General features: G+C 45.6%; 1 protein-coding gene across 4 annotated transcripts in view; it reads left to right on the forward strand.

Moving 5' to 3' along the window:
* The window catches only part of LOC111843402 (neuron navigator 3), a 219,309-nt gene that overhangs the window by 78,740 nt on the left and 118,961 nt on the right, over positions 1-21,608 (forward strand). Inside the window, exon 1 of one of the 4 annotated variants that reach the window (XM_023810972.2) lies at positions 14,207-14,342. The exons of the other annotated variants lie outside the window; for them this stretch is intronic. The gene's annotated coding sequence lies outside the window, so the exon portion shown is untranslated. Of the gene's footprint in view, positions 1-14,206; positions 14,343-21,608 lie in introns of those variants that run through there. 4 annotated transcript variants of the gene reach the window in all.

The following is a 21,608-nucleotide window of genomic DNA, read 5'->3' on the forward strand; positions in this document are numbered from 1 at the left end:
TGCCATACCAGCCTGGGTGTCTGGAGAATTTGCCCCATTGGGGCACTGTTGGATTCCAGCAGTGCTGCCCCAATCTTAGACTTTGTCTACAACCTGATCCAGCAAAGCAGGCCTGGTAGGCAGCAGGCTTTTCTCATGCCAAGATCCATGAATTATTCATCAGACTTTAATTGGGTACAAGGTAGTCTCACACCACTGATTACAGCCATTCAGTCTCGCAAGCATGCCTCTGAGTGACGGTGACTTAGTCATGTCCAGCAGGCTTCTGCTCTGCTGCTTGGATTCAGATCCTTCCTGTACAGTAGGGAGTCTCAATATGTGTCCCACAGACAAGATTTGGAGCCTTCATTTGGCCCTAAATCAGTTCAAACTGGGAATATAGCCTAATTAATATATTGGGTTCACTGGGAGACTTTTATTATGAAGTACAGTTGAAACTTCAGCATAAAAGCCTGCAAAATCTCTACCTGATAAAAAAAATAAAATAATCTTCTTGTACCCCTGTTGGTCAACAATAATTTTGCAAGCGCCCACCTCCATCTCCACCCCCATTCTGCTTGACTGGTACCATTTCAGCCCTGAAAAATTGCCCTCTTGGAAAATTAATGGAGAACCCCCTGATGTATGCTATGCTACATCTGCTTAATGAGCTGGCAGCTAGCAGGACTGCCCGCCTGTTGGCCCCAGGGGCGTAACGATTGGTGCTTCTAAGACTGCTCCTATACTGCATTAACACGCTAAAAAGGTCCGTTAAGAATCGGGAGGCTACGTCCATCAGCATCGCCGGGGCGTGACAAGGGTCGTCCGGTTCCCTCCCGCAAACGCGATCGAGATTTCACTGCGATCGATCGCTCACATCACCTCTGTCGTCATGGCGCTGCGTGACTGCCGTTTGGTTTCCCGCGGCCCTGTGTCACACTGCACCCATAACAGATTCTCAATGCGGGGAATGCAGCTTGAGTCCACGGTTTGGCCGGACGGACCTGCGTAATTTGCAGTCAGAAAAGTGTGGGGATAGCGCTGATAGTGTCCAATGAAAACTCCAGTACAGAGCGGTGGGATGGGCGCATGGCTTTCCTCGGCCAATGGGAAACTTCCTGCTGGCCTGGTAAACCTGATAAGCTACGCATGAACATGCCCGGCACAGTGCAGGCAAGCGCGTGCATGCATGGCTACACACATCCTAATTTATATTGTCATGCGCATTTTTTTAAATTGGAGCTGAAAGCTCTGGATTCCTAGTTTCCACCGGTGGAATGTAAGCAATTCTCAATCCGGTCCTGGACGAACCCTCAATATGTTGTAATTGGCCGTAATTGTATGGAGGTATACAGACTTGATTATGCTTAATGAAAAAATGTGGAGTTTCTAAGTGGGAAAGGGTGAAGATTCTTTCACCGCACCAGGATAATTGAGTTTGGCTGCATGGCAAATGGCAAGCGGGGCCGCCAGAGTCCTTGCTCTCTAACTGTGTGGAAGGAATCGAAATAATGAAGAGCTTACAGAGTCCTGCTTAACAAGAGTCTCGGAAACTCATTCAGTTGACTGTCTGTCTGCATCCAGGTCACATGACCTGCTGTTGGCGGTGGCATGTGGACTTTGTGAGCCTCATGACCTCACCTAGCCTCTCATTCATAAATTTACTGTAGTTATAAAGAACATGCACTAATACTTATGCAATTGTATCCCCTTTTTGTTTTTATGGGGATATTGTATCCCTGGAAATTAAGGGAGGAGATGCAACCAGGAATTTAAAGGGGTAACCAGGAATGATCGATACTTTAGGTGGGTTTTTTGCGCAGGTTCTCATCGGACCCCCACATTGATTTTTCCACATTCCTGTAGAGGGCGCTATAATCACAGGCATGTGCTCTGGCTGCAGCTTAATCCACCGCATGTGGATGCCCCGCTTTGTTCCAGCAGTGGTGGCCATGGAACGGGAATGGTAGGGTGTTTCAGTGGGCCCATTCAATGCAGCCGCAGGGACCTCGCATGAGTATGTGGGTAATATTTCTTATCATGATCAATGTAGGGTAAACGGCTGGACTCCTACTCCTTCAGTGGAGACTGCCGCTATGGTCCCCCACAGCCTGTGGGGAATTTTATTCCTGGCTACATTTCATGCGTAATTCATGAAGCTGGGTTGCGCTCTCAGCCTCATACGTGGGCAGTTTCAGGGGTCGGCCTCACCGCATGATTGACAGCTCACTTTGATAAATTCACGGTAACATTGCCGCCGTGCCATACATGAAAAATTCTGTTCCCGTTTAATCCGATTGGCAGACTGGGCTGCTCTTTTAACCTGCCAGTCAGCGGTCCTAGTGGTCCTTTGAGTGTGCAAAGGTCTGGTAGTGGTAGTGAGGCATTGTTTCACAGTTTGTAGATCACGTGGCGTGACTGTCAGGTGGCTTTGGGAGGGAAGAGTCATTCTGGAGGGTGGCCCAACAGTGTGAGACGGGGTGATCATAGGCTTATGAGGGGCCATAATTCATACAGAGATACCAGCCTTATCATCAGCCAATGATTTGTTTTGACCTAGTGATTGACAGGGTAGTGGGCATTCCAGGGGCCAATCAGCTTTCAGCTGGGGGTGGTTCCCCTGTGGCCCCGCCCCTACATACGATATTGATGAATGACCACGTAAATGTAGGAGTGCTCGTATTCATGGTAACTTAATACCGTGACTGCAGGGGGAGTGCAAACAGCCTAGCTTGCTCAGAAGGGAGGTACTCTGGGGAATCAGGCTTGGTCAGCTGCTGGGGCCTCCTGGCCAAACCAGCAATGGCCTTTCTGCACCTCCTTGCCCAAATAATTATTAGTCTGCAAACCGTATGAAATGTCTTAATTGGAGGCTTATTCTGAGGTTTTCCAGCTAAGAATACTGTAACGAAGGACACATATGCTTGTGAGATCATTTTTTTTAAGTTTCATGTAAAAAAGGCACTATATTTTTCTGCAGTGTTATCATAACCTGCTTTTATTTACATTCGCCTGAATATTCATTTTCGCTGTCGACCTCCATCCTATCCGAGGGACTTCGCGGAGGTCACATGTTTGCACAGAGGTGCTTTAATAATAATAAACACCATTAAAATAGAGTCACTTCTAGCTGTCTGTTGAAATCAGGGGATGTGGCGGATTTTGTGCTTTTGTGTTGCGTGCAATAAGCGGCGTCTCTTCATTGCTCTGTTCAGCCCCTCTGCCGCGTCTGGGCCACTCGTGGCCCTCATTTCCTCTGGCAGTGTGGCAGTGCGTGTGTGTGCATATCTGTGTGTGCGTGTCTGTGCGCGCGTGTCTGTGTGTGCATGTCTGTGTGTGCGTGTGTGTGTCTGTGTGCGCGCGTCTGTGTGTGCATGTCTGTGTGTGTGTGTCTGTGTGTGCGTGTGTGTGTGTCTGTGTGTGCGTGTGTGCATGTCTGTGTGTGTGTGTCGGTGTGCGCGCGTCTGTGTGTGCATATCTGTGTGTGTGTGTCTGTGTGTGCGTGTGTGTGTGTGTGTGTGTGCGTGTGTGTGTGTGCGTGTCTGTGTGTGCGTGTCTATGTGTGCGTGTCTGTGTGTGCTTGTCTATGTGTGCGTGTGTGTGTGCGTGTCTGTGTGTGTGTGCGATCTTGGATGCAGGCACACTGTGAGGAAGCAGGAAGCTGTACGGGCTGCTTCTCTGCAGAAATAACAGGAGAGCAGCGGCCAGCCAGTTCCCAGGCCCCCCTTCATGCCCTGCCCCAGCCCACCTGGATGGACTGTCAAAGAACTCTGCTCATTAGGAGGGAGTCACTGTTCAGTCCGTCCTTATAAACCCAGTCAAGGTGTGACTATAGAACCCCGTGACCGTGCACAGGACAAGCGGGGACTGAAAATGGATTGTTAATAATAACAACAACAATAATAATAATAATAATAATAATAATTATTATTATTATTATTATTATTATGCTTCATTGCAGCCATCCACTGCTCCTTGCATGTGCTGTTTCTCATTTGTATTACATGCCTCCGACCAGCTGGGAGTGACTGTGCGAATCCTCACCCAAGAGAGGTTAACATGAGCAACAGCTAGTATCTGCATGTCATTTCACATCTCAAAAGGCTGTTGTTCTAACTCATTCAGCTCATTCTACACAATTGACAGTGCCACCTGTTGGTGATTTTAGGTTAATGCAATTTGAGATTATTAATAGGTAGCTGTTTTTTTTTCTTTCTTTTGTTAATATACGTTCAGGTGTGCTTATATCACACCTGTATACATGCTTGTTGAAAAAGCTCAGGCAGCAGCAGGTGGCATGGTATTTAAGAGGACAGATTTGTGCCCGGAAGGTTAACAGTTCACATCCCAGGTGGGTGGCCTTGTGTGTTCCTGTAGGGTACTTAACCTGAACTGCCCTGGTATAAAAGCCACTTGTGGAAAAAGCTCTCATTGTAAGTTATTTTATATAAAGCATATGTTAAGTGTTAAAACACTGAATGGAGCTGTTTCTATGGAGCTCTTTCTCTTACAACAAACTTTAAACAGCGGATTATTCACGTTTTGAATGACGTGGGTTTGTTTTAACATCCCGCTCAGGCATGCATTTCCCCTCTGTACCTACACCAACTGCATGACTGGAAATCAGTCTCGTTCATTTGATTATCTTGAGGTCAATGGCCTGTGCTGCTGGGGAAATGGCAATTGCACTCCGAGCCAAAGAGTGCTATGTGAAAACAAAGCCGGCACATTTTCAGGCCCCCTAAAGGAAAAAATAGCTCTCTGTTCACGGCAGGCTCCTTTGCGGTAGGGCTAATCCTCTCACTCCACTGTCAAACACAAAGTAGCTACTTTGTGGACCATCCTAAGTGTCCATGCTAACTCAGCAGGCCAGAGGAAGTGCCTGGCTAGTCAAAGAGGCTTGCATTTTGGGTAGTTTATAATTATATCTTACAATAACTTGGACAATCAAAAGTTACAGTGAATAGCCTGTCAAACAGACCCCTGCCTCATCATCGTACTAGTTTAGTTGACTTGTCATTCTGCTGTGTTCTTCAACGGAAGATCATTACGAAATGCTTTGAAAACTCCTGCATCCGGACAGATTTTTGTCTAAACAGCATGGTGAGTGAAAGTTTATTTATATTTGACAACGGTTGGAGGAATGCCAGGCTACGCAGGTCGGAATGAATGGGCTGTGAGGGGTCACGGAGTTCGGACGTGAGCGAATCTCTGTGGTGTGGTTTGCAGGAACGTTATTGGATGACACCTTTGCTTCTTGTTAAACCCAAGGGCGCAGGGGTCAGCCTGGCCTGCGAAGCAGGGGGGGGAACGAGAGGTGCGGCAGTTACGGCCGCGCCGTTTGCTGTGATCTCTGACCGCGGTGCCCACACCCTCCATGGCTGCTCGAACATTTGTGGGCTTTCTCCTGTGGCTGAGGTGTCACTCTCCAGGCCATCCATCCAGCAGAGTTGGGAGCTGCGGCAAGTGATCACGGCTGGTTCGTGTGAAGTGATCTGGGGCCATTTTCAGGTCCAGCTCTAGCTATAGACAAATAAGACAGTTCAAGACTCAAGAATTCTTTATTATCATCCATCCATAATCAAGTACATGGCGCATTGAAATATTGTTTTCCTTGCCCCCCCTATGGTGCCACAGTTAAAAAAGTTACACAGAGCACCGATATTACCTGCATTGTGGAGGGTTGTGAAATGTTTAGTCTTCTTGCCAAGGAGGTTTCCCAAGTAAAGCTTTACCTAGGCCCACTGAAAAGGAAGCATCGGCCCTTATGTGGGAGAATGTTCTGGTCTGATGAGGGCTGGAGCTGGACAGCTGGAGGTGGCAGGTGATTGGTCAGAGGTGGTGTACAGGGGAGGGTGACAGTGAAATGTGCTGGAGATCCTCATCCACCTGAAGGTAGGCTTGAAGAAACATCACTGCTTGTGACTGACAGCATGTGGAGCACTGGAAAGGAAAGTGCAACCAGTTGCACAAGGACGTGTGTGTGTGCTGCGTTGGTGAAGCTGCTACCCCCCTGTCCTCACAAACCACCTCCCGGGATTTTGCTGGTGGAGATTCTCTTTGGCCCCATCCACACATCCTGGGATTCGGGGCGTTCGGCACCCTGGGAATCGGGGCATCCCATTTGGCCAGGGCTCGCGATGCGGATGCTGGAGCGCGTCCTTTCAGCGCAGTCGTTAATGGGCTGGGCGATGATCAAAAGCTGCCCCCGTTTTCCATGCTTAATGATTTGTATAATGAATGATCGTCGTTCTCATGAAGATGGATGACGTGCTGGGGAGCGCTGTCGCGAGCCGCCAGCCCTCCTATTCTCCCTTAATCTGACCCATTCGTCTGCAGCATTTGGCCTGCCGGTTATAGACAGGTCTGGAAAAAGCCAATCTCCCGTCCTCGCGAGCTGCAAGACGCGGCGCGCTGGGCCAAAGCGGTTCCCTTAGCGACTGATCCCGTGGATGCCTCTCTCCACCACATCCCAGTAGAAATTATCTGCAGAACTTTTCCCATTGTGGAAAAAACTGCACTTTATCTCAAAAGGTTCAGTGTCTCTGGTTAGGATCTGTGCAACTTGTGTATCTATTTCTTTCTGTTTACAACGTTTTGTTAGCCAGTGGTATCACCCGGTCCAGATCAGGTACACGTGCTGCCCTGACCTGTATCACTCACACATCCAGAGGAACACATTCAGTCGGTAGACTACTGCGTGAGAACATGGTCTTACCCTGGAGACCTAAACAGAATCGTTTCACCATAATAATTCTTATTTATTCAGACTTACTGACTGATTGTGTGTATATATGTATGTGTATCAAAAGTGTGAATGTGAGAATGGTCTTATCAGTGATATGCTTTACCCAGCCACCTGCATTGGAATCCATCCCGTACAAACAAGGTGAAGGTGACCTTGTTATCACTGAAAAAAGAGCTTGGAATTCATTGTGATCTTACGTGTCATTAAACTCTCATGATCAAAGTCCTCTAGACCAGTGTCCTATTAGCTCGCTCAGAAAATGTGATTTGCTGTAAATCATTGTAGGCTGTTGTTGTCACTCAGGCTTCAAATATGCCTTCATTTAATGTCAGGATCCGTGGGACACGGCACTGAAACACTGGGCATTGTGGTCTGTTGGTATTTACTGCATTTGAGCGGTTTTATGAGTCCAGGTGAGTAATTAAAAGTAGTGGATTTCAGGGGTGGATGCGTTCGGTTCTGACTGGCCGTTTGCCAGGACGGCGCTGTGACGATGGACTCCTCTCACGTTCCACGTGACTCCGCCCCACACCGTCCTGCATGATGTTCAGTGCGTCAGATCGTTATTGTTGAGGCCGTGCACAGGCCAGGAAAGCCAAGGACATTACGCTGGGGAGGCTGTTAAGAAATGCTAATTTGCTTTATTGATATCGTAAGATCGATTGATCACATGCTGAACTCCCACGGAGTTTAATGAGCGTTAAAGTAATGAGTGAGAGGAGAATGAATAAGCTTTTATATCTCACGTCAGATGTGATTTAATGAGATAATCTCTGCAGGAGTATGGCTTAATTATGTCTATCTCTAATTAAATAAATTCATTCTACAGTACAGGCAAAATAAACTTCAATAAGTGTAAACAAGGGCTAATTAGAATTAAGAGAGCGTGGTTTTAGCACTGGCAGAGGAGACACGGGCTTTATTAAAATACACCATGACTCTTATTTCTCCATATGCTCTTTGCCTCGTCCTGCCTCCAGTTCCATTTCCCCCAGGTGACACTGATGAATTGACTCGTTTCCCAGACTTTGAGGTGAGGAACCCTCTGTGACCAGTGTCAGCTATGTGCTCCTTCGTAGCGCGACTCTGCTTGAAACGAAGGTCCCATATCAGTCATTCGGTTTCCTTTTAACACGATCTGCAGGTAAAACTGCAAGCGAAGGTTTTCGTAATATCTGTCATCATTTGACATATGTGAATAATAATCATCCATCCACCTTCTAAATGCTTCTCCTGGTCGAGGTCACAGGAACACAGATGCCTGGACTTCTTGGGAATGATGGAGCATGATGTGAGTCTTGATTGGCAGACGGTAGTTCAACCAAAACTGTAATTCCTCCTATTGATCTTCTGTCCTCTTATCCAGTGCAAGGTCTCTGTGAGCAGTTTTTTTTTTTGTGCTTGCACTTGGTTTTGAAGACAAATGTGTATTCAGCATCCAACTTCACCTGGCTGGAGTCTGGCACTCTGGCTGTGAGCCGCCCCCCCCGGGTTGGCTTGTATAGAGCAGGTTCCATGCTGGGTCTTCTAGTCCTCACAAGCTTCCCCCTCCTATCCTCTCAAATAAAGTCCTCGTGGGCAGCACTGGAGGGAGAGACCGGCAAAGCCTGGGCACTTGTATCCATCACTGTTTTACTCATTCATCCTGCGGTTGCCGTGAGACACATAGCGCACATAAAAGAGCGTAAACGCCTCTTTATAGAATTACATTTAGCACTTTACATGTCGTCTAGGTGACTCATTTTCTATGTTATGATTGACTGAACACTGTTAACAGCTTTAGCCTGTGCATTGCCTTTTCTATTGAATAATGCGTAATCAACCAGAGTGTTGACGGCCTTTGAAATTGCACATCACGAGTGAAATTACTCTGAACTGTGATTTTTGACTCAATAACTTACCCTGCAACCTTTGCTAAGACCTTTATGTAGTTTGTAGAGGCAAGACGACATTCGGCTACTTGAAAGCGATGGCTTTTGGTATATGGTCACTGGAGACACGGCTGGTTTCGACAATGTTTTTGCAAATGTAGCTTACAGTATATGTGGAAGAAGTTCTGAGTGGCTTTGTTCAGTTGGTCCCAGCATGGCACACATCAGAGTGTGATGTCAGAGCCTGATTAATGTGAGCCTGAAGAAGAAGTGAAGTAGACCTCTGTTTGTTGGGGAGAGGAGGTCTCTTGTTGACAGTGGAAAAATGCTGACTTTGAACTATTGAGTGATCGCTCCTTTTGAAGTTATCATTTATTACCTATTTTGTTATTGTCTTTTTGCTACATGCTAGGACACAAGACAGTTCAGTCCATGCAGGTGTGGTGCTTCCATGCAGTTTTTGGAGATGACACTGTCCTCTTTTGTGTTTCTTCCTACTTGTATGATTTTTTTCCCCATACTAAGTACTCATGTGAACTGTGAAATGGATTTCTGTGGTTGGGGAAAAGAAGCTTTGTTCAGTCACCCAGAGGTCATAGTCCCGGCTTAAATGCTGCATATAACCTTCCCCTCTGAAAGATGGTCTCCTTTGCTTATGATTCTGGAGGAAACGTGCACTTGAAATATGTGGCGCTGGCACTTTAACAATATCCGCACTTGTTGACATTGTGTGCAGTGTGACTGTCCACTCAGCTGGATTCCTCTTTTATGGCCCCAGTACTGACCGCTTGAGGATGTCCCTTTGACTTCCGTGCATTAAATAACTATGTAAATAACAGATTTCAAGACGCTGAGGGGTCACCGCATATCACCTTTAATGTTCTGCTTGGTTTTGGGTAACACATAATTCATTCCCAGTAAACTCATTCTTGTTATACTGATGAATAAACACTCCTGTGGGGGTAATTTTCTTTTCTACTTTCCTAAAAATATGGTCCCACTGGACCCAGTTTCTCTTATGCACACGCATAAACACGTCAAGAACGTTCATTGCTGGTAAATTTTCGTGTAGCTAAAATGCACAAACATTATTACCTATATATAGAGATAAGATAGAACATGCAAGATCTGAAATCTTGCTGAAATCTGAGTCAATAAAGATTTGATAATTCATTTGTCTTCATCAGGAGGGGTGTTTATCAAGTCCTCCTGGGACATTTTCCTTTGTTTCCTCTCCCGAAGTTAATCTAAAGGTATTTTACGTGGGAAGAGAAGATGAGACTGATGATCATAATTCATAATGTGACCTTCTGTGAATGGTTTCATTATATTGTAACAGATAGCCTGTCTAACCTGCAGGCTTGACCCAAGGGTGAGTGCAAGCTTGATGGAGTCTGCTCAGCCCATCCTGATGTATCATGTTCAAAGGGGCCCGACGGCAGATCGAGCTCGCTACACGTGTCTGAGCACATCTGACGTACGTGGTGCGTCTCGTGTGCCCGGTGGCTCTTGACTACTCGCCAACATTCTAGGGAAGTCCGTGGATTCGGGAGTGAATTATTCAAAATGTCGACAGGCCGTAGTATTTTTTTCCCGCTCCATGCAGAAAAGAGGTGGGGGAGATGGGGTCGCTGGGCCGGGAATAATGCCGGTGGGGCCTTTCCCACAGCCTCTGCAAGAATGTCGACGTTTCCATTAAATCCCGATCTGTTTAGCTAGCAGTTTTGGTCACCCTGACCGCTTTTCCAGCGCTCAGTGCGGTCTTTTTACAGCTCCTATAAAAGGTCGGAGTTTTCTTTGAGGCCGTCTTCCCGTTCCTGCCAAGAGCCACAACAGATGTGCATCCCCCCGACCCCCCCCCCCCCCACTCCATTTTGTTACTCATTACAAATAGCCATGTGCCATCCTCTGCGAATCCGGAACAGAAAACAAGCGCTCTCCTGTCATTAAGAGTTTGACGTTAGCTGTTGTTTTCCCATACTGGGACGATGACTTGTTTTCCCCTATTTTTGTTCTATGCAGAAGAAAATACTGGATTATACAAGCTTCCAATATACTATCAAAGGGGAACCCATATGGTATCACTCAGCGTGCGGTTTTTAAATCAAATACGGGTGTTTATGTTCTGATATTGATTAATTGTAGGAAATCATACTGTTATACAAGTGGTTTCCAATTTATTTCCATCTTGGAGTGAATCTGACGGCGGGTTTTTTATTGACTGACCAGTGTCTGGTTTGTCTTCCGAACACCTGTGTGCACGTGCTGTGGTCAACAACCAACTTTGAATATGGGGATCAAAAATATGTAACAGATTTAACATCAGTTAGTGGTGTGTATCATGGCTGCTGTAATGAACGCACTGCCCATGATGCTGTTTTCAGGGATGGAGGGGGAATGGTGGATATCCTGAGGTCTTTGGTTTGGACTCTGATGGTTTCACTGCATCTGCCAGGAGGAGTTATGATGAAGTTCTACATACCTCTGTGTCCCTCACAGACCAGAGGTTGAAAAAGCAGGAGCAGAGCTGCTGAAAGCAGACATCAGACTGCAAGGTGGCTGGACTGGCTGCACCTCCACATTGCCGATATGTAGTTTGAAGTTATCTGGTGCAAAGATCTTCCATTCATCCAACCATCTTCCAACAGTTTATCTAGTACAGGGTCACAGTGTCCAATCATTCAAGAATATTCAAAACAAACAAACCCGGTCTGAAGATGTATGTAGGTATATGTAATCTAGTATTGTATAGTCTTTATAAATAACATATTTAAAATAGGTCAACATGATCTACCTGTTTTTTTTTTTGTATTAACTATGTTTCACACACATTAAGATCACTTGCTGCATTCCTTTGAAGATCCTCCAAGCCAGCAGCACTGCAGGGGTGTCTCCATCGCCAGCAGACTCTCGGCGAAGGACACCCAGCGGGACGATGGCAGCTGAGGACAGGCGGCTGTAATGCAGGGCTTTCCGGTCTCAGGTGGGCCCCTGCTGGAGGCCTCATCACCTACTTCAGCAAAAAAAGTGAAACTTGAAGTCCTTCTGGGAGGAAGCATCTGCTGAGTAACTAAAAGTAGATACACAGTGAAGTGAGACGCGTACTGCATGAGCCAATTCCTGGGGGTTAGAGTCTCTGCAATTGTCCTAATGGAGTCAATGACCAGCAGTGATTTTCTGTGTCTCCTGGATTTCCACCGTCCAGATCTGTAGAAACGCAACTGGCCAGTGACACTGACGTATAACATTTTACATTTACCTGACACTTTTACCCAAAACAACTTAGTAGTGTGAATGTTTACAATTTGTGTGTGCTCCATCAGAATTGAGCATGCCACCTTTGTGTTATTAGCAGAATGCTGTAATTCCCGAGCTGCAGGATTCTTTGGGGTACGTTTAGTCAGCATGCATTTGTGTAGCGTACATAAGTGTCGCTTCAGATAAGAGTTGCTGACAGGGAGCCATATCGCCACCTATTGTAGCGGAATCAGACATAGTCCGGTCAATAAATTGATTCTCCTGCTGTGCATGTATTCTGGAACAAGGACAGCAGTCCGATTAAATGGCGTAGTCGCGCTATAACCGTAGCATGTAAATGTGCTCTGTGAGGTCCTGCTGCCGCATGAGTCGCTGTTTACGGTGTGACAGACCACCGTGCGGCTGCAGAGGTACCAAGTGCATCAACAGCGCCTGCCTGTAATTAAACAGGTGCATGTGTGGAAACTAACCCGGGTGCTTTCTGACACGTGTGAAGTGGCTTTGTGAGTTTGATTCATATCGCGTTTTTAGCCAGACAGGGTTGCTTTTAATTGGATTTACGCACATGATTTATGTGTTGATTGACGAGGGAGCTTGTTGAAGTAGGACAGGTTATCAGAGCACAGGAGATGCAATTTGTACAACCTAATAGCCCCAGGGAGCAGCCTGTTGCCCTTAATGGCTACACTGTCACATACTGTGGACTCACTGACATTCCCAGACTATGTTGCCAATTTCTGTTCTACAGCACATAATAAAATGCATATGTTTATCTTACCAATGTCATCGTGCTAAGTTAATGATCTGTCATTACCTGGAGTCATCTTAAATGCTGGTCTCCAGCATCCTTTACAAATAATATAATTAAATTTTGAACATTCATCAGTCCAGTTGTTTTTTTGTTTTTTTTTTACTTCAGAATAAGCTCTTAATTTGGGACAACTAAGAGGATTTAGAATATAAGGCACTGTTCGTCCCAAAGGCCCCCCAAACCGGGACATATCGAGCTGATAGTATATGTGACTGGGCCAGAATGCTCTTGGATGGACCATGTGCGATTGTGCTTTGCCAGTTAATGTTGTTTTGAATGTCTCCTACAGTCAATGTCTGCAGCTTTGCAGTGGAATTTAATTACTAGGACATGAGAAGCGTATTATGTATTCAGGCAAATAAGAAGAAGATGCAGCACACTTCGTGCCATTGGAGAGTTCCCCTTAACTGTTGCTTTCAGCTAGATTCTTGTCCCATTGTATTAGATTTATCTCCCATTCAGAGGTAACCAGCATAGACTAGGCAGTTCAGAATGGTTCTCCTCTCATAGCCGCAGACCTTTGATGCATCTCAGTGGGGTCCAGAGTTGCCTGTTTGGCCCACATGGTTACACGCTTTCACGACCATGTGACGAGCCGCAGCTGAGCTCCGCCAGTCCAGATTGCATGCATTAAGCTGTGTTTTTATACCACCTTTTGATGAGGAAATGTTGTGCCCAGTCCTCAATATAACAGGCAGCTTCTGAAACTGCTTTGATATAAAGCTGGAGCCTCTTACGGTAAGTGTGGTAACACTTTGCTCTGATAGGTGTGCCCTCCCAGCTATTACGCACAGACATGCTTTCCATTAAGCACCACAACCCAGTTTGTTTTAATGGTTTTCTTATGAGGAGCGTTTAGCGTCCTGGACACTGATGAAGGTGCGTGTCCATGTCAAACATCTTGTGTGGGACAAGTGTTGAAATTCTGACACGGGGGGCAATAGTGGAGGTGGCAAGACACTTTAAACTGGAGCTCGGCCCCTTGTCTACCCCTCAGAAGGAGGGTCAGGCCTTGCTGGCTTGAGATTTCCTGGGATTTCAGTTGGGGGAAGGAACTCGTCCAAACAATAAACATGCTTGTAGATGCCCTAATGAAATGTGCTTCATTAAATGCCAGAAAAAAAGCTTTTTTTCTGCTAGAAATGCCCTGTTTTATTTCAGGTCTCTGTTTTCCATCTCCTCAGGGAGTAACTAGGTAATATTGTTCCTTTATGTTAGGTTTCGATCGCATGCTAATGACTGCAGTGTTGAGTTGATTAACTTAACACTTCCAGTATGACTGCATACGTGAAGCACCAACTGCAGCACCGGAGTCTAGGATTAATCTGCTTCTGAAAAATCCTTTAGCAAGTTTAGTGTTGGAAATAAAAACTTATGTCTCGCTTTTGAAATAATGCATCCCTAAGGATATGATTCTGGGTCTTTTTTCTGCTGGGAAAAAGTCTGCGGACTTCCTTTGGCGAGGTTTCTCAGTGAAGCAATACTTGTTTTGTGCTCTCATTAAATTTTTTTTTAATATATCTTTCAGCAAATGTTGCTCAATGTATAATTTGTCCAATGACGCCTGTCTTGTTCTCTCATCGAGTACATAAATATAAAGGACACCTTTTCGGAGACCTTCATATTTTACTTCCAGAGACCCGTTTGACGGACCCCACCGAGGAACGGATACGAGGTACAGTCCGCTGTGTGGAAATCTGTCGCAGATTTGCAGCTTGTATGACAACATCTTGTCTGCGCTGCCCAAAAAGATGTTTCGGCGTGTGAGAGGGGCAGGGTGTCGTGGGTGTGGGTGTGTGTGGGTCCTGCTGCAGCTGTGCAATCTGCAGCAATGCATTATTAACGTGCATATCGCCAGCCTGATAGCCGTGATACAAGGGAGTGATCAGTGGCGCCAAATCGATCCTGACTGTTTGTGCATGTCAAGTGTGACGATGGGCTGGGTTGAGTGAAGGGTATGTAAGAGATTAACAAACAGCCAGGCGCTGTGGTGGGTCCTTCTTTAGCTTGTCTGAAGGTCACTCAGAGGGTTTTTCTGGGTGCGGGTGAACCCTATGCTTTTTGGAACCAAGGTGAACCTGCACCTGCAGCTCTGAAAATGCCTGCAACCTTGCAGCGGCCACCAGATCCAGACACGGGTTCGAAGAAGGACGGGGGAAACAGTGGGATCCCAGAGGTCTATATGCAGTAAGACGCGCTTAAAACTTAAACGCAGGTGCATGTTGTATAGTTTATATGGTCTAAAAAATTACTTTGGGCTGTTAGTCACGTAGCAGAGGAGCTGGCTATGGATTCCTGCCTCTGTCCGTGATGCTCCTGAAGGCACGCAGCTGATGTCCCACAGAGCTCCCTGCTTTGCTAACATCTGAAATTGGGTTCATGTCCTTAGCTAATGTCCTTCAGCTATGACTTTCGACACTCATTTCAAGTTTAGAGTAGAAGGAATTCCATTGATTGGGTTTTCAACAGTCTCTGTTGCGTTATTATTAGTGAATAAAGTAATAAGCCCGTTTGCTCGTATTCATTGATTCCTGTTTGTGTTTTGTTTGTGGAATCTGAGAGTCCCGGATTTCACATAAGAAACTGGGATTATGTCTCTTCCCAGCCCCCTCCTCTGCGGTACACAGGGATCGGCATCAGTGGATAGTTGTCAGTATTAACATGGAGGGTTTGGCGCTCGACTGAAATTGCCGGGAGCGCTGACAACAATTAACGTCCATCTCATAACAAAGCATCCATCTCTTCGGGGAGGAGGGCCGGTTTGGGCGGAGACAGGAACGGATTAACGGGACCAAACCAGGTCTGCCAAGGACGTTCTCCTGGAAATCAAAACATACCCACCCATAGAGAAGAAGGAATGTTTATGAGTATTATCTACTGTTTATCTCAAGGCTTCAGGGGATCACACTTTCAGCTCAGAGTTATATTCGCGTACCTGCACTCACGGAACAGGCAGAACGTATGTAAAAAACAAATCTGAAGTCTATCTGGATGGGGGGAGAGGTTTTGTGTGTGCGGGTGGGTGGGAGTGTGCTTAAGGCTTATGAACTGAAGAGATTGAAACAACTTGTGTTTAACAAATTATTACTTCCTGACATTTGGAAAAAGGGAACCCGGTCAGATCGGGATGGAGGTAAATCAGTTTCAGACGCAACCGCAGAGTCGCTTTTGATGCTCGACTGATGATGGGTCATCACACGTGCCAGATCATGCGTCGTGTCACCGCATGGACAGCGGGTCATTTTATTAAGCTTCATTTCGGTCTGGTGTCCCTGAACAACCCCAGGCAACTGGGAAGCCAAAGTAGGAAGTGCTTCAAAAGGAGAGAAGAAAGAGAGTAAATAATCTGGCCGTGGTGACGTCCTTAGTTCGTGCGGCTGCTTTCTGACTTTCCCTGCAGAAGGCTTTCCTGTGTCACTGTTGGATACATCCGTCTTGTGACCCTGACAGATCTGTACGATAAATACTGGCTCATCCGAATGTGCCCTGTCCTTCTTTTTGGATGCTGGTCTTCATGATACATTTTATTTATTTCGACAAACGATTTTATCCAAGGTGAGGTACAATTGAGAAAGCAACGTTAGACACTCCCTGGAGGAATTGGGGGTGAAGGGCTTTGATCAAGAGCCCAACAGCGAAATTGCTTTGCCGACCATGGGATTCAAATCGGCAACCTTCCGATCACAGCATCCTAACCGGATGATATATGAGGTCCACGAATCGCAGTCACTTTCTCCAAGGGATTCAGGAAAAGAAAGTGCATGTTCCCATAGTTTTACCAGCAGAAGCAAGGTGAAGGTTGCTGGCATGTCCAGTTCTTGGTGCCAGTCTCCCACTCTGGTGACACTAAACTACTCTCTGCTCATTTAATAGCTACTCACTGTTTCAACCAATCTCCACCTCATATTGTTTTTACTACTTGCAGAATGACACCCAAGAAAGGAGCAGTTTGATTATGGTCGTTACTTGTAATTCATGCTTTGCACATGTGACCTGCGATGATGAACGATTGTTTGCTGAACATCTGCTCATTGGACTTGCTCCTATCTCCCGTGGGGATGAGTGGTTCCTCACAGCATTGTGCTTACTTGGATGATTTTCAGTCTCTTGTCATCGATCCTTGGCTGACAGTCCATCGCTCAGTGTGTCACGGACGGCTATGGGCCGATTCAATATCGCAGGAGAAATCTGTCATCACGGATACATGACGGATAGCATCTGGGAGGAAGAGGAGCTTTTTGAGAGGAAGCTGTCATTTACTTATGTCGAACATGCCCCCATCTTCTTTTTTCTCCACTTTAATCGTCTTCGAAAAAGGGATTACACAGATTTGTGATAAAACCGGTTTATGTGACTGGAACTTTGCTGAAGGGTGAAATCCACCGCGTATCTTGTTCCTATTACCATTCTTCAAATGCTAAAGTGGGAGGATGCTTTTCCTTCTATACTTTGCTCGTGTTTTATCTTGAGCCTGATAATTAACATAAAAATATGCATGGAAAGTTGGGAGTGTTTTAGCGGTGAGTAGACTTTGTAAAAGCTGACTCCATCTCACTGTTCCAAGAACCATAAAACCGAACACAAAACTTAATCCCTCCTTTAATGCATTTTTCCGGAAGTCCATTATTCGGTTCCTTTTTCTTGTTGTAAGTATAACGATAACAGATATAATGATAGCTAAGGCACAAGTGGAATAAGTCTCACAATCACTTGCTTTGTAGGCAAGAATTTTCAATGTGGCTCCTTTTCCGTGTTTAGGCCTTTATGGGCTTATCAGGAGAACCTTTTGGATGGGGAAGTAGGAGGAAGTCAACATGAGAAGCTGGGGAGATTTTGTACTCGTTTCTTCAGCTAGCTAAGTACAAAAGGTTCTCCTTAGAGGTAACCAAAGACTTCAGCTCCAAACTGTCCAGCACCCAGCCCCAGGCTGCAGCACACAATGTTGGCTTGGCAGTTCTGCTAAAGCCATGTAATGATACACTGTCACCCAGCTAATTCACTTAGTGACAAGTCCTACAGCCCAGAAAATAGCTTGGCTTGGGGGACAGGGGCTACACTGCAGTGTGACATCCTGCATCCGTATTCCTGTAAGTGTGCTGATATTTACCAGCAGAACATGGGCTGGGCTGAGCTGAAGACAAGTACAACAATAGTAGCAAAAAATGTATCATCACATCACCAAATAAGTGTTGCTTTTGCTATTAGTAATATTTTCACATTTAAAATCCATCCATCCATTTTCTGAAACCACCTGTCGTATTCAGGGTGAGGGGGGGTCCGGAGCCTATCCTGGAGGCTATGGGCGCAAGGCAGGCATATTTAAAATTAAATTTAAATTTGCATACACTGGACTAAAATTAAAATTAAATTTATTTAGGATTTTTTTGTACTCTGTGTCTTGCAATGGCACATTTGAAGTTAGATGATGTTTAATATGTGAAAAGACAGTTTCTGTTTTGTAGCTATGATGTGCTTTAGAGGCCATGTCTACGAGGTCTGACATGTCAGTGCTGACCCCGTTGAGGGAAACATTCGGTGGTCTGTACCCAGGTCGTCCCGGCAACAGTTCCAGAGACCTGCGAGTGACCTATTCCCCCGACCTACCGCAAGCATTCAGGAATGATTTTATCCTCTGCTGTTTGTTGGTTCCTCGCTGCACAGGAGTTGCTGTTGTCTCTGCATGTTTTCTCCAGCATGTGCGGATCTCAGAAAGTTTCTTCCCAGTGATCTTGCTGGCTAACCACAGCCAGGCTCTCTGGCCGCTGGCTTTGCATTTATCTGGAATTGCTATTGATGCATCTGGGGAAAAAATTGGTTATGCAGATATAATGACTGCTGGGGTCTGAATTGAAACTTTTGGTTACCCTCCATTTATTCCTGAGGTTTTCTTATTATTTTGCTTATTTATTTTTTGTCGTTATACTTGGTGGTTGGTCGTCTATGAAACGTTTAAAGCTTGAAGTCATCGTAACTTTTTTTCTTCGTATCCTCAAGCAGCATGTATTTAGTCATCTCGGGACTTTGTTGTGTTTTCTAAGTTTCTTTTCATTTTGTTTATTTATATATTTTTCTTTCTGCCATTTGAACAACCTTTCAGAACCAAGACTTGGGATTTGTCTAAATTCACATTCATAGCTGGAAAACATGAGTGATTTCATATTTGTGGCAATTTCACAGCTCAGTGACTCCAGCACATTTCTGCAGGGTGAGGCTGGTCTCAGGCTCCGCTGAGGTTTGATGATCTCCAGAGGGTTTGGCCCCGGACTGTCTCCCTCGCTCGCCCGAAGCTTCGGCGGCCTTCAGTTGTCTCTGTGTCGTGAAAATGCTCTGCTCCCTCACCGCCCCGTTTCAGAAGTAGTGAGCGTTACAGTACGGTGGAATTAAATTGGCATGATATTTAACATTCCGCCCCAGAAGTCTGATCGCTTTTGTTTGGATGAAGACCTCAGTACATATTCTCACAGGGGTAGGGATTTCAATAGTCTATAAAATGCTTTCTTGCCTGTTATGGATTAATATATGTGCAAACAGTATAGCCAAGAGGACTGCTTGTCTATTAGACAGCATAGAAAAAGAATTTAGATCACTAGAATTAATTTGTTTTTCAGTTGTTAACCTGCTGTAGTATCACAAACTATTTAGAGACACTTAAGGAGGATAAGATGTAATAGTATTGTATAATAAACCAGATGGATGAAGTGTCTGAATGCTGTTTGTGCTGAGAATGGCAAAGGCATGTGTATCAGTGCGACAGAACGAGAGGCTGCAATGCATTCCTTCCAGATAAGTAAGGAAGCTCCAAAGGAGGAATTACAACTCGCTTTTGGGAAAGCCAGGAAAATCCAAGGGATTAGTCAGGGTCAGCTCTGACCCTATAGGGGTCAGTTATAGGCCATACAAAGTACATTCAGTCCTTATATTATTATATGCCTTTATTTATGGTTATGTTCTCTTTGTCATAGAAAGAGTTATGGGGACTGTGTCAGAGTTACCGTCAAGTCATTTGTTTTTTACCTTATTGAGAAATGTAGGCGTTTGATGTTAATCACCTGCAGTTACGAGCTGCTGTATGTGTCTGTGGCTGAGGAAGCCCTCTTCAGAGCAGGCTGCCCTTGGTGTTTCAAGTACGGACAAGCCGCTTGACGTTTTTCATGGATCTGTCACATTTTTGAAGAAGATCCCAAGTTTATCCTCGTGCACATATAGGGCAGACGTTGAAAATCGGGCTGCGTCGCTGCCAGACACACCTGGGGGACTGAGATGGTCTCACGTGTCAGGCATCTTCCCGAAAACCAAGTTCACACCCTCTCAGGTTTGCACGCTCTGTGTATCTCTCTCTCTCTATTTTTTTTTTCACCCCACCAATCCTTTGATAGACTTCTTCCAGATCACTATGCTCACCACAGTTACATAGTATCAAGCTGGTTATTGGGCTTCACAGGTCAGCATTTGTCTTATGTGGCTTTTGAGAGTCAGACATAGCTATGCACCTGGCTCATTGAAAAGACTAAATAGATAAATAATAATAAGAAATGCCTTTTATATGCCGTTTGTTTCTTTATTGACTTCCGCAACACCAGTAGTTATTGATTGCACAAAGCTGTGGAGCTCACTGACCTCTCAGTAGACCACTGTCCCCTGTGGCGGAGTGAGCGCTCTGAGCCTCTGGATCTGTACCAGGACCTGGAAGGTCATTGGTTTGAATCCTGATAATGCCACCAATGATCCTACTCTGTTGGGCGCTTGATCAAGCCCCTTAACCTGCAATTGCTTTGTCCTGGGTATGATGGTCGTCCAACTTGGGGTTTGGTTGCAGGATTGGCACTCCAGCCACTGGGGAAAGAACTCAAACTGGTCCATTCAGACTAGTGTGGTGCTGAGGTATTACCCACTGTGTGGCTGAACTAAGGTTCTCATCCCTGAGGTGGTTTGTCGTGTGGTGGCTGCAGCAATGCGCTGTAATCAGCACGCACCCTCTTACCTCTGTCCCCTGAAGGCCTTTCAGAGGCATGTCTGGAAATCCAGTCATGTAACTGAATTTGGGCCCAACTATGGGTGTGCTTGATATCGTAGGAAGAACTTTCTTGGTTCTTTCCTTCATCATTTCACAGAACCAGAGCCCTGGGAAACAATGCTAAGCTTCCGCTCCCTTCTCAGTTGAGGCTGCTGGGCACAGTTCTTAAGCACAAAGGAACTGCAGAACACTCTATTCCTGTTGACTGAGGTGAAATGGTGCTGTCCTGCCAACTGCAACAGTGCCCTGGCCTGGAATCAAGTGTACAAACCCAGTGCTGTGCCAAATACAATAAGACAACGTTAAAAAGTGCGACATTGTGTACAATAACTGCACGTATAGTATATTTTAATTCCTTTAAAGTTAAGCAAACATATTGCTCTAAAGGCCTCTGTGCTTAAACTATTTCTCTTGGCTGAGGAGCCTGCAGAGAAGAATCCTGATGGTGTTTTCGGCAAGGAGTTCTCTCTTTTATATGATCATAGAGGATTTACCTCCATGGCAATGACAAAGTTAAATCTGCTCCATTCCAAAGTTGATTTAAATCCACTCATTGGGATAATCCCAGCATATTCTGCTGATATGAATACTTTAATCCTATTATATTTACAACAGAGATTATGAAATTTTCTCTAAATCGAATCTTGCATAGATTACGCAATATATCCCGGGGTAAGTATGCGTTTGAGGAGCACCCTTCTTGAGTGGCGTCTGTCTCCACATCCCGTCGGATATGAGAGCATTACCAGACTCATCCTCAGAGCGTCTGCTGGCCCAAGGAGATGCACCAGTTGGGACTTTACGTCTTCCTTAAATCCTCTGCCAACATCTTGGACTGTGGGAGTCTTTCTTGAGATTCAGATGGGTTTTCCTGGGAGCGGCCTTGGCCGGCTGCGCCGTGCTGCACTGCATTCGCCGCGATTCAGA

This window comes from Paramormyrops kingsleyae, chromosome 3, assembly GCF_048594095.1.
Source record: "Paramormyrops kingsleyae isolate MSU_618 chromosome 3, PKINGS_0.4, whole genome shotgun sequence".
NCBI lineage: Eukaryota > Metazoa > Chordata > Actinopteri > Osteoglossiformes > Mormyridae > Paramormyrops > Paramormyrops kingsleyae.